Raw genomic sequence first — 14176 nt, forward strand, 5'->3', positions numbered from 1 at the left:
GCGGTGCACCTCCTCCAGCACGTCGCCGACGCCCGCAAGCATCCAGGCGCTCGTGCGGTGCAGGAACAAGAGGGAGGGAACGGGCAGCAAGGCGCCAACGCGGCACTGTCGAGATCGACAACATGTTCTGAAGAAAACGACAGTAGACCACTGAACTGTATTTCTGAAACTCTGAACTTGACATTGACACTGCACTGCAGGTGTTCGACAGAATGATTTGGCATGAAGAAAAATTTTCCTGGGGCTGGGACTTGGTGAGGTGACCTCTCAATGCACCCAGAGGCTGCCTGATTTTACTCAGAATTTTTGGAGCAGGATTTGAATGAATTTCATCAAATTTGGCAAATCTGGTCCAAACGTGCAGCAAGTATAGTTTGAAAATTTTGAACTGAAGACCAGTGGATCTTCATGGATCTTGGTTGAGGGTTCAAAGGACTAGGGAGGGAAATTGGTTTGAGGACAAAAATCAAAACAAAATGGTAGCTCCTTTGTAAATCTCCAAGGGCTAGAATAGAAGGCATAAATTGTTTTGATAAGATTTAAATGGAAAATAATCATATGGGGAGGTTCAACTTGCTGGATTTGATGCAAATCATGATCCAAAGATGAGAGAAGGTTTAGGAGAGTGGGTTTGCACTAAGGTCATGGCAAGAGGGATTTGTTGAAAGTGGTAAAGGATTATTCCAAAAGCTATAGAGTATTTTCAAGAAATCTTCAAAAGACATTTTTCTCAAGTGAAAAGCATTTTGGTTTGAGTCCAAATAAAAAGCAAGAACCTCCAAGACCAAAACAAGTCTTGGGTGAATCCAAATAAAACTCTTGTCATAAAAAATATTTTGAAAGGGAGGGTTCTTTTGAAGGAAAAATTTAAATCACCTCCCTCAAGACAAATAAAATTTTGAAAAATCCAAATGAAATTTTGGGTGTCACAACACCTTCCCCCTTAGGAAAAATCTCGTCCTCGAGATTTCAGCTGATCCTCGAATAGATATGGATATTCTGCCTGGAGAAAATCTTCCCTCTCCCATGTCGCTTCATCCTCAGTGTGGTTGCTCCACTGAACTTTGAAAAATTTAGTTGTTTTCTGTCGGGTCCTCCGTTCAGATTCCTCCAATATCTTTATTGGACTTTCTCTGTAGGTGTGGTCTAGTTGTACATCGATGCTCTCATGGGGTACATGCTTCTCCGGGTTACTTACACATTTTCTCAACTGTGAGACGTGGAATACGTCACGGACGTCTGACAGCTCCTTGGGTAAGTCTAGTTTGTAGGCCACTGTGCCTCTTCGTGCAATTATACAGAATGGTCCAATAAATCTCGAGGCTAGCTTCCCCTTAATTTTTAACCGTTGCAGGCCCCTCATAGGAGACACTCGTAGGAATACGGAATCACCGGGTTCAAAGCTGACCTCACGATGTTTTTTATCGTAGTAGCTCTTTTGTCGGCTTTGAGCTGTCTTGAGTCTGTCCCTGATCTGTTTAACTTTCTCCTCGGCCTCTTTAAGCATGTCTGGGCCGAAGATACGGCTGTCACCTGTTTCTGACCAATTCAGTGGGGTACGACACCTCCGTCCGTACAATGCTTCAAAGGGTGCCATTTGCAAGCTGGCTTGGTAACTGTTGTTGTAAGCAAACTCGGCATACGGCAAACTCTCTTCCCAACTGGACCCATAGGTGAGCACACAGGCTCTCAGCATATCCTCTAGGATTTGGTTCACACGTTCCGTTTGTCCATCAGTCTGAGGGTGGTACGTTGTACTGAAAGCTAGCTGCGTGCCCAGAGCTTGTTGCACGTGATCCCAAAATTTGGAGACAAATTGAGTGCCTCGGTCGGATATTATAGTTTTTGGGACTCCATGAAGACAGACTATACGAGAGAGATAAAGCTTGGCTAGCCTTTGAGTGGAGTAGGTTGTCTTCACGGGAATGAAATGGGCTACCTTGGTTAGCCTATCTGTGATGACCATATGGCATCATTTCCGCGTTGAGATCGGGGTAGTCCGACAATGAAGTCCATTCCTATTTCATCCCATTTCCACTCCGGTATCCTGTTTGGCTGGAGTAGCCGTGCTGGCTTTTGATGCTCGGCCTTGATGCGCTGACATGAATCGCAACAAGCAATAAATGTGGCTATATCTCTTTTCATACCGTGCCACCAAAATCTTTCCTGAATGTCCTTGTACATCTTGGTTCCTCCAGGGTGGATCGAGTATGGAGCGGTGTGGCTTTCGGTTAAGATTTGTTGCTTGAGTTCCTCAATGTTAGGTACGCAAAGTCTGTCTCCGTACCATAATATTCCTTCACTGTCTGTGACGAACTCTGAAGCCTTACCAAGGTTCATTTTCTTCTTTATACCTTCGATGCTGGGATGTCCCTGTTGAGCCTTCTTAATCTGTTCCACTAGGGTGGGTTGTATCTCCAGATTTGATACCGTGCCCTCAGAGACTAACACCATGTTGAGCCTAGCGAACTCTTGCTGAAACTCAGGCCTCAAGTTTTGCGGACCGTCGTTGTCCGGGCTGGGGTTTCGACTAAGGGCATCGGCCAATACATTTGCTTTCCCTGGATGGTAGTGAATACCGACATCATAGTCCTTGACCAATTCCAACCAGCGTCGTTGGCGTAAATTTAGCTCTGGCTGTGTGAAAATATATTTAAGGCTCTTATGGTCCGTATATATTTCACAGCGATTTCCCAACAGAAAGTGCCTCCACTCCTTGAGTGCATGTATGACTGCTGCTAGCTCCAAGTCATGTGTTGGATAATTTTCCTCATGTTTTCGCAGCTGCCTGGAGGCATACGCGACAACTTGCCATCCTGCATTAGTACACATCCGAGGCCTTTTCGGGACGCGTCACAATATACTTCAAAACTCTTGTGTATGTCTGGCACGGTTAAGACCGGTGCGGTTGTTAGTTTCTTCTTGAGTTCTTGGAAGCTTTTCTCGCATGCTTCCGTCCATACAAATTTCTTGTCTTTCTTGAGCAACTGTGTTATTGGTTTTGCCACAGTGGAGAATCCTTCAATAAATCTTCTGTAATATCCGGCCATTCCCAGGAAACTCCGCACATCTGTAACGTTGGCGGGTGGCTTCCAGTCAAGTATGGCTTTGACTTTTTCTGGGTCTACGGCCACGCCTTCTTGGTTCAATATATGGCCTAGGAAACCAACTTGCCTTAGCCAAAATTCACACTTGCTAAATTTGGCGTACAACTGATGTTTCCTTAATTCTCCCAAAACAATTCTGAGATGCTCAGCATGCTCTTCTGGTGTCCTTGAGTATACCAGAATATCGTCGATGAACACCACAACAAATTTGTCCATGAATTTCATGAACACTTTGTTCATGAGGTGGACGAAATATGCGGGGGCGTTCGTTAGACCAAAAGGCATCACTGTGAACTCATATAACCCATATCTGGAAGTGAATGCTGTCTTGGGGATATCTTCTGTCCGTACTTTCAATTGGTGATATCCCGATCTCAAATCAATTTTTGAGAACACCTTGGCTTGTGCGAGCTGGTCAAACAAATCATTTATCCGTGGCATCGGATATTTGTTTTTGATGGTGACCATATTGAGAGCTCGATAGTCTATACACAGTCTCAGTGTCCCATCCTTTTTCTTGGCGAATAAACTGGCGAACCCCATGGTGAGGAGCTGGCTCGAATAAATCCTTTGTCCAATAATTCCTTTATCTGCTTCTTCAACTCCACCAATTCTGAGGGTGCCATTCTATAAGGTTTCTTATAGATGGGAGCGGTGCCAGGTGCTAGTTCGATGCTGAACTCTATCTCTCGGTCTGGTGGCATGCCTGGTAGTTCTTCAGGAAATACGTCAGGAAACTCGCATACCACTGGAACTTTTCTCAGTTCTGAAATGTCCACTTTGTTCAGCTTTGGTTGCCGTGACCGTGGTCTTTCTTGAGCTGTAACCTTTATTGTCTTGCCGTGATGGTGGGTGAGAATCACGGTCCGATTGAAACAGTCAATGAATCCTTTGTTGGTGGTTAACCAGTCCATCCCTAAAATGACATCCAGTCCTTTATTTTCCAACACGATGAGATTTGCTTGGAACTGTAGTCCTTCGAACTCAATGATTACTCCTTGGCAGTAACTCTGAGCGATTTGCTTATTTCCGGGGGACTTGATGATCATAGATTTTTCCAAGGGAAATATCGGAAAACCATGTTGCAAAACAAAACTCTTCGAAACGAACGAATGGGAAGCTCCAGAATCAAACAAAACCGTGGCAGGTACTGTGTTGACAGGGAACGTACCGAGCACGATGTCTGGGGCATTCTGCGCTTCTTCCCTGGTCACATGGTTCAGGTGACCCTTCCTGTGGTTGTTGCTGGGGTTGAAATTGTTGCGCTTGGGGGCTGGATTATTCCCACCATTGTTTGGCTTGGGGGCCGCGTTCCTTGGCTTTGGGCATTGTTTAGCATAGTGCCCTTCTTCACCGCAAGCATAGCAGGTGACCCCTGGATGGTACGTGAACTCCTTGTCCCTGGCATGAAACTGCCTGATGGGCCTTAGATCAGTAGTCGTGGATTTCCTTGCTCCTGTCCTTGGGACCTCAGTCTTGCTTCGGTTGTTGCGAGCAAGAGTCGTCTTGTCCCTCTTTCGCTTACGGATATCTTCCAGGCTGCGGCGCTCATTCTCCAAGGTAATGGCCTTGTCAACCAGAGTTTTAAAATCCGGGAAAGTGTGTACAACCAGTTGGCATTTTAGTGCCGGTGCCAGGCCGTCCAGGAATTTTTCCATCTTCTTGCTCTCTGTCATGTGCTCGTCGTAGGCATAACGAGATAGCTGGGTAAACTGACCATTGTATTCTGTCACTGACATGCCTCTCTGCTTCAGGTCAACAAATTCTCTCTTCTTGATTTTTATGATGCTCTTGGGGATGTGTGCCCCACGGAAGCCTTCCTTGAACTCCTCCCAGGTGATGTTGTGTTCACTGGGATGCATGTGTAGGAAGTTTTCCCACCATGCTGCAGCTGCTCCAGTAAGGTAGTGTGGTGCATAAAGCACCTTCTCATGATCTGAACACTGAGCAATAATCAGCTTCCTTTCGATGTCACGAAGCCAATCATCGGCTTCGAGCGGCCTATCGGTGTGAGCAAACGTTGAAGGGCGAGTTTTCTGTAACTCAGATAACTTGGAATGAGGCTGATAGGGTTGACGGTGGTTTCCCATATTGATGAAGTGATTCATCATCTCTTGGTGCTGTTGCTGGCTTTGTTCGAAGAGACGGCATACTTGAGACAGGGCTGCTTCGCTGTCCTGTTGACTGGACTGACCCTGAGTGAAATTGTTGCTAGTCTGTGTCCCATAAACTTCTTCTGGCTGATTGGGCATGGAGCGAGTCCACGGGCGAGACAGTTTTCCAGTCTGGTGTATTATTTTGCAAAACCCATGAGAAGAACTGTGTGGCACAAGGAAAATCTTGCAAATGCAACAATTTAAAAGACCTCAAGGTTTTTAAGAAAACATAAACGATTTTGCACGGAGAAAAGGCTGCTTAACACAAATCTTACACGCGAAAACAAACACACGATACAGCACTCAGGATGTGCGTACACAATCCTGACATGTTATTTAGACTAGCATACTCCTCCGGAAGGCAGCGAACACACTAATACAAACTAGCGTACAGATAAAACACATCATACAAGCAGACATAACGCGCGGCTACTCGGCGCTCTCAGTCGGAGATGGTGACGATGTCCTTTCCCTTGCCGAGGGCAAGACTTAGCGGTGCAGGAGAATCAACCTCCACCTCCTCTCTAGCAGGTTCCTGGCGCGTAGCACTGCGCTACGGTGATGGTGCGGGAGCGACAGGTGGCAGCGCGTGTGTGGCAGGCGGTGCAGCTCTGACTGGAGTAGGAGCGATGACTCGGTCGAACTCCTCAGTGGTAGGCAGACGGCGAGCAGTGGCCAAGATGGCCGGTGCATAAGATGCTGAGGATGAGACGAATGTCAGAGGCGGTGCCGTGTGGAGAAGCTCCTTCCTGCAGGCAGGACCGCCCCAGACTAAGTCCATGCGGGCAGCCACAAGATCATCCACGAGGTTGTCGAAGGATTCCTCCAGAGCCTTGAGGTACTCTACGACCATCTCGATGGCTTCATCTCGCTCTCCCCGATGGCAGGCAAATGCATAGTGACAAGTGTATGGCACATGGCATGGGAGGTAGCGGTAGCGACGAGTCTTCATCATAGGAAGGATGTCCCGAAGGCGAGCTATTGCCTCACGGGCAGCCATCTGCATGGCATGCCTCTCCGTAGGCATGGCCCTTCCCACAAAACGGAAATGGCGAGACACGGAACATCCTCCCTTGAATTGCACCACGGCCTGGTGCATAGACACGTCGTCGCTGAGCTTGTGCTGATAAAGTGTGAACTCCGGACGAGTCGCTGGCCCGATCGCGAGCTTGGTGATGGAGACGAGGAGTTTGACAAACCCCGCGGGCACGTTCGTGAACACTCGAGTCTCGCAGTTGCTGCCAGCCATCTACAAAAGTAGGCAAAAATTCTGAGTAGTCATGTCATAAATTTATGATGACCAACAGAAAATAGCTACAATTGCAAAATGCTGAAAAAGCACAAAAGACGCTAATAACCGATTAGCGATCGCACCTAGTGGCTTCCTACAGTCAGCCTGGCTCTGATACCAAGCTTGTCACGACCGGTTTTTCAATAAAATATTTATTGAGAGACCAATCCCTTTTACGGACCAGTAAAGAAGAATTCCTTCTCAATGGTAGACAATATCTTGGTCACAGAAGAAAAATACCAGGAGTACTGAATATAATACAAGGTTGAGCGGAGACTGCTCAACGATTTAATACATGAACGCCGATAAACATAACGGCGGATAGGGTGGCATAACTACTAACTCACGATAACAATGATGGTGGAAATATCACTACGAAGAGGGTGATATGACTCCTGAAAACTACAGCTCTTCGAGCGTCGGAGTGAGGCTCGAGGAGACTTATTGCGGGTGGCGGAAGCGTGTATGATACAAGTGACCAATATCCAGGATCGCACGGGACTGACTGGGATTCCTCTAGGCGTCGGACTCACTATCAAACTCTTCATCCAGGAGATCGCCTTCGTCAACATCTGGCAAAATCAACAAGCCAGGTGAGTACTATGAAAGTACTCGCAAGACAGTTCGGACATAGGATATAACAAATGTAAACATGATGCATATGAACAGATTAACAAGTGCGTGCAGACATAGAGATAACAATGCATGGGGAAAAATAACAGAGAAGTCGGGCGGTAGTCCTCCCGAAATCTCAAAATAAATACTGGGTGCCAAACAAGGGTCTGAATGACTCCTCGAGAGGAAACTGCAAGAATAATAATACCGGTGCCAAACGAGGGTCTGAATGACTCCTCGAGAGGAAACTGCAAGAATAATAATGCCGCAGTCAGGCGTCGGGGCGACACCACATAAAGGGCTTATATTGAAAGTAAGAGACAAACATGCCACAGTCGGACGTCTGAGCGACATCACGTAAAGGGCTTATATTGAAAGTAAGAGACAAACATGCCACAGTCGGACGTCTGAGCGACATCACATAAAGGGCTTATATTCATAACATAGTAACTTATGAATCAAATCAAGAGAATAATCAGACATGAGGTAAACAAACGGGTTAGTCCATCCACAGGAATAACATTCAGCTAAGTTTACTACTCATGCTCGCTTACCGAACAGAAGAATATACCGCGAGGTTACGACATAGACGTGGATACGCTGAATACGTTACTGGACCATGGATACGATGACTCGGAAGGATTTGACTCTGCAGAGTTTGTACCTTAACCACATCCAACGGATTTCGGTAGTCACGGGGACTAGTTCCGTTTACGGTGTTTTGGAAGAAACACATCTAACCAGTACACACCCATTCAACAATCCGAAGCCAGGAATCACCCTCGGCAACGTTCAAGAAAAACCTTGAGACGGGGAGGCTACAACCTCGCGTAGCATGGGATCAAATTTCTATACGCGCGCTCTAAGGGGTGCCCTCCTCTCGGTCCCAACCGGAAACACCCATGCCCCCTGACCGGATGACTGGCTTTAATGCAGGGCGATGGAACCATCATTCAGCCCCTCTGTTTGGTGTGTACACGGAAAGAGGTTACCAACTTACTAAACCGCATCCTGGCAAAAGAAACATGTGGTAGCACGGAAGGGAAAAGAACGATAACGTGACTCCGTCCACGTTAACGTCGGAATTTCTCGGATGACGCAAGGTTGGTATGCTACAACAGTACCACCTTGTTGCCCTTCATGTCACACATGATTAGGCCATCTCTCACCAGAGATCATCGCAACTTTGGAACACACGGGTCGTTGCCTCAAAAGCAACGAGATACTCACCGATACCCATAGGCCACGCACAACCCTTCACGCAAACATGCAAAGCACGCATCATATCAAAGGTTCAAACATGCTTGCCTGGTTCGGAGAACTCGGAGTCTAGCTCAGCGAAGTTCGCGGCTCCGTCACCTCTTCCGGAACCTACGGCATAACGAAAACGGGCACTAACGTGAAAACCAACGCGTGCATAAAAACTTCTCCAAACTTTTTCCAAATAAATCCCATAAAAAACTAGACAAAATTTTAAGACTGTCACAAAAAGAATCACTCAAAAATCACTTTTTATTTAAAAGTTATAATGGTTTCTGTCGAGGGACTCATCTGTAATGAAATAGATAGGTTCCAGGGGCTAAACTGAGAAAACAGAAAATGCTTCGGAAAGAAACGCGCCAGCTCAAAAGGGAAAACGTATTTTGCCCGAAGGCGCCAACAGAAAACGGTTCGAGGGAGAAGAGAGTAGAGGCTGACAGGGGGGGTCCACATGTCAGGTTTAAAAAGTTCGCTGGCGCCCGAAGACTGCGGTGGTCGCCGGCGTCGAACCACGGCGAGACAGGGAGATCGGAGTGTACCAAGAGCTTCAGCGTGTCCTTCCGCGTCGGTGGGTGGTGGACTCGAGCGTCGGAGAGCTCCACGTCGACGGCGACACTTTCTCCAGCGGACGGCGGCTCGGTGATGGTGGGGAACTCCGGTGGTGTGCTGCAAACTCCGAATTGAAGCGCGGGTCAGAAGGAGGGATGCACTAGAGAGCTACTGGCAAGAGATTGGAGGCAGAGGTGCACGCACAGGAGCGAATCAAGCTGGATCCCGTGGCGGGTCGCGGCGGCCGGAGTTTAGGAAGGAGACTTCCTCGGGGCTCTTCCAGTGGCTTGGTGTGGTCTAGGTGGAGTGCAGAGGTGGTGTGGGTTCGAGTTGAAGCTCGGGGCCTCTATTTATAGGCGGATCGAGGGGGTGGCCGTGAACGGGGTTGCTCCGGCGAGCAATTACGGCGAGGCAGTGGCTTGGCGAGGGGTTTAGGTGGCCAGGCAGCATCAGTGAGGTGTACTGGTGTTGTTCCCCTGCTAACCCCAGTCGGTCTTGGCGTAATGGCGTCGGTCCACGGTGGGGTGGCCGCACGGGCACGACGGCGGCAGAGAGCGCGCTCCGCGCCTGGCAGTTCATGACGAGGTGGCAGCGCGCATGGGGGAGTGGAAGACCACGTGGCGATCTCCGGTGGCTTGGGCGGCGCTGAGTGGCGCCGTCGGTGCTGCGCCTCTCTCTGGCGGCCGCAAAGCCGCCGCTGGCGTCAGTCACGGGGCGGCACACCTCCTCCAGCACGTCGCCAACGCCCGCAAGCATCCAGGCGCTCGTGCAGTGCAGGAACAAGAGGGAGGGGACGGGCAGCAAGGCGCCAACGCGGCACTGTCGAGATCGACAACATGTTCTGAAGAAAACGACAGTAGACCACTGAACTGTATTTCTGAAACTCTGAACTTGACATTGACACTGCACTGCAGGTGTTCGACAGAATGATTTGGCATGAAGAAATTTTTTCCTGGGGCTGGGACTTGGTGAGGTGACCTCTCAATGCACCCAGAGGCTGCCTAATTTTACTCAGAATTTTTGGAGAAGGATTTTAATGAATTTCATCAAATTTGGCAAATCTGGTCCAAACTTGGAGCAAGTATAGTTTGAAAATTTTGAACTGAAGACCAGTGGATCTTCATGGATCTTGGTTGAGGGTTCAAAGGACTAGGGAGGGAAATTGGTTTGAGGACAAAAATCAAAACAGAAATGGTAGCTCCTTTGTAAATCTCCAAGGGCTAGAATAGAAGGCAGAAATTGTTTTGATAAGATTTAAATGGAAAATAATCATATGGGGAGGTTCAACTTGCTGGATTTGATGCAAATCATGATCCAAAGATGAGAGAAGGTTTAGGAGAGTGGGTTTGCACTAAGGTCATGGCAAGAGGGATTTGTTGAAAGTGGTAAAGGATTATTCCAAAAGCTATAGAGTATTTTCAAGAAATCTTCAAAAGACATTTTTCTCAAGTGAAAAGCATTTTGGTTTGAGTCCAAATAAAAAGCAAGAACCTCCAAGACCAAAACAAGTCTTGGGTGAATCCAAATAAAACTCTTGTCATAAAAAAATATTTTGAAAAGGGAGGGTTCTTTTGAAGGAAAAATTTAAATCACCTCCCTCAAGACAAATAAGAATTTTGAAAAATCCAAATGAAATTTTGGGTGTCACACAGGAGGGGCAGCAAGGCACGTATTGTATTGTTGCCATCGAGGATAAAAAGATGGGGTTTATATCATATTGCTTGAGTTTATCCGTCTAAATCATGTCATCTTGCCTAATGTGTTACTCTGTTCTTATGAACTTAATACTCTAGACGCATGCTGGATAGCGGTCGATGTGTGGAGTAATAGTAGTAGATGCAGAATCGTTTTGGTCTACTTGTCACGGACGTGATGCCTATATACATGATCATGCCTAGATATTCTCATAATTATGCACTTTTCTATCAATTGCTTGACAGTAATTTGTTCACCCACCGTAATACTTATGCTATCTTGAGAGAAGCCACTAGTGAAACATATGGCCCCCGGGTCTATCTTCCATCATATTGCTTTACTATGAATTTACTATTTCTGCTATCTTTTATTTTGCAATCTTTACTTTCCAATCTATATCATAAAATACCAAAAATATTTATCTTATTATATCTATCAGATCTCACTTTTGCAAGTGGCCGTGAAGGGATTGACAACCCCTTTATCGCGTTAGTTGCAAGGTTCTTACTTGTTTGTGTAGGTACGAGGCGACTTGTCTGTAGTCTCCTACTGGATTGATACCTTGGTTCTCAAAAACTGAGGGAAATACTTACGCTACTTTGTGCATCACCCTTTCCTCTTCAAGGGAAAAACCAACGCAAGCTCAAGAGGTAGCAGCGAACTCTGTGACTAGGGCGTCCACGTGGTTGTCCACCCAGTTCGTCAGGTTGTCCTGGATAACCCGGGGCACGGGGGCTATGGCGGCGTCGAAGTCAAAGTGGGGGTCGAGATTGAGGAGGTGACTGAACACGCGTGAGAATGCGTGCCCGAGAAGGTCGCGACTTCTCTCTTCAACAAGCTCGCGAGTCCTCACGGCCCGCTCTTCCAGGCGGGTCACGATTTCGGTGAAGAAGCGGAGGTGGCTGGCGTAGTCGCCCTCGTGCGGGTGAGGGGCGCTCTCCTCACAGATGGTGCTCAAGGCTCAGTTGGCCCTTGCCCTCAGAGCCTGGAGCATGGAGGCATGCTCACGCTGCAGCGTCAGACGGCAGCATCTCTCGTCCGCGTTCTTCTTCGCGAGAGATGTGGCACCATCAATCTGCTTCTGAAGCGAACGCAGGTCGGCGCGAGCGGAGGCCAAGTCAGCCTGGGCAGAGGCCTGAGCTTCCTTGGCGGCCCTCTCGCGCTACTCCGCCTCATCAAGTTTTGTCCTGAGGGCCACGGTCCTCCCCTTAACCTTGGCTTCCAAGAGCTCCAGCTCCTGGCGGTTCTCATCACGAGAGCAGCGCGAGCCTTCGCCACCCTCCGATCGACCTCCTCCTGGATTGGCCTCCAGCGCGGTGACGGAGTCCTCAGCCATGACCACCTGGCGCTCCCTCACCTCCAGCTGCTCAAGCTCCACGCTGCATTCCAGGGCCTCCAGCGCCAGCGCCTTCTCGCATTTCTGGATCTCTTTCTCCTCAGAAGGGACCCTGCTTAGTGATGCGGATAGGGCGGCCCTGCGTGCTTCGATCTGCTGCTCAAGGGCGGCGTTCGAAGCTCGGAGCGCCCGCTCTCGCCCCTCGGCTGCCTCACGACGGTGGTCGGCGGCCCTGGCCACCTCCAGGGCATGGGCACAAGCTTCACGAGAAGTCGCGAGGGACACCGCGGCGCTTGCGCTGTCACGCTCATGCTGAAGATGCCCAAGGTTGATGGCGACGTTCAACCGGTGCCACTCGTGCACCAGGCAGAGGTCCTCTGTCTCAAGGTGGGCGTCCACGGCAGCAAGCTCTTCCCCAAGCTGACTCAGTGCACCCATCGCCTCTTGAAGAAACTCGTGGAGGATGGCGCCGCGTCCGGGCGCGAGCTCCAGTGTGCGGCCAAGCCCGCCCTCCGTGTTGGGGGATGCCGGAGGGCCTTGGAGTGGCTTGCCTATTCCTGGCAGGGGGATGGAGGCCGGCGCCTTCCCTGCCGCTCTCCGGGACTCGGCTGAGGTGCTGGGCGGCCCGGTCTGGCTGCTTGAAGACGAGGCTGGCTCTGGTGCCATCCGGCCGCCGCCGACGACTAGTGGCGGAGCCCTTGGCATGCCTTCCACACCCCATGCCGGGCTGCGAAGCAAGGATGCCAGAAACACAGGCTCACGGCCCCCAGCGACACGTCCGCCCCTGAGGCCGGCCTTGTTCCTCGCACGGGAGTTCGGTGCAGGGGGCTCGAAATCAGGAGCGAGCCAAGGACTGGTGGGAGTCACTTCCCAGGAGATTTCGCCACCACAGCCGAGGGGATCCTGAGGAGCCATTGTCAGGAAAGGACGCGACATGCAAGAATTCACAAAGTGTAGCGCCCAAGAAGCGATTCTATCCCAATCACGTGATGAACTCATGATTGGGGCACAACCGCATTTCGAGCGCATAGCAAGGTGGATATCATTACAACATACCATGTACTGAATATATGACAATACAAGATAAAGGCTTACACTCGCCACAAGCTACAACATGCATACATGAATACATCAATACATACCAATCATCATACAGAAGAGCAGGATCCGACTACGGATGAAATCAAACTAAAAAGAAGAACGACATCCACCCTGCTAATCCCAGGCTCCCCGACCCGAAACCTAATCCCTTGATTGAAGAAGAAGAACTCCAAAAGCAATCAAGCATCGCTCTTGTGTCAGATCATCGCATTACTTGTACCTCCAACTGTTGTTGTAGTAATCTGTGAGCCACGAGGACTCAGCAATCCCAATACCATGGGTATCAAGACTAGCAAAGCTTAATGGGTATGGAATGGATAAGTGGTGAGATTGCAGCAAGAGGCTAAGCATTGTATGGTGGCTAACGTACGAGTACAAGAATAAGATGAGAAGCTACACAACGGTCGCAAACTAGTAATGATCAAGAAGTGATCCTGAACTACTTACGTTCAAACATAACCCAACCGTGTTCTCTTCTCGAACGCACCCGAAAAGAGACAGTCACGGCTACGCACACGGTTGGTGTATTTTAATTCGGATCTGGTGTCAAGTTCTCTACAACCGGATATTAAAAACTCCCATCTGCCACATAACCGCGGGCACAGCTTTCGAAAGATCAAACCCTGCAGGGGTGTCCCAACTTAGCCCATGACAAGCTCACGATCCGCGGAGACAATCCTCCATCGCGGGACATCCGATCAAACTCGGGATCCCGGTGCACAAGACATTTCGACAATGGTAAAACAAGTCCAGCAAGACCTCCCGGCGTTCCGACACCCTGATAGTAGCCGCGCGTATCTCGTCTCAGGCCACGACCAGATGAACACTGCGTACAACAACCGAAAACCCCGGGTGAAGGGGTGGCACCGCAAGTGGCTCTGTTTTGGACCAACACTCATGAGGAGCACTAGCCCCAAGGGGGGCTTGATTAAGAGACCTTGGGGGCCGGCAGGTCCCTATGCAAGTTTTAGTTGTTATTAGGCAAATGGTAAAACCAATGTTGGGCCTTGCTGGAAGACTTTTTTTCAAAGCGAACTGTCAAGAGGGGCCCATGAACCCTCATGTA

Source organism: Triticum aestivum, chromosome 3D (genome assembly GCF_018294505.1).
Source record: "Triticum aestivum cultivar Chinese Spring chromosome 3D, IWGSC CS RefSeq v2.1, whole genome shotgun sequence".
Taxonomy (NCBI): domain Eukaryota; kingdom Viridiplantae; phylum Streptophyta; class Magnoliopsida; order Poales; family Poaceae; genus Triticum; species Triticum aestivum.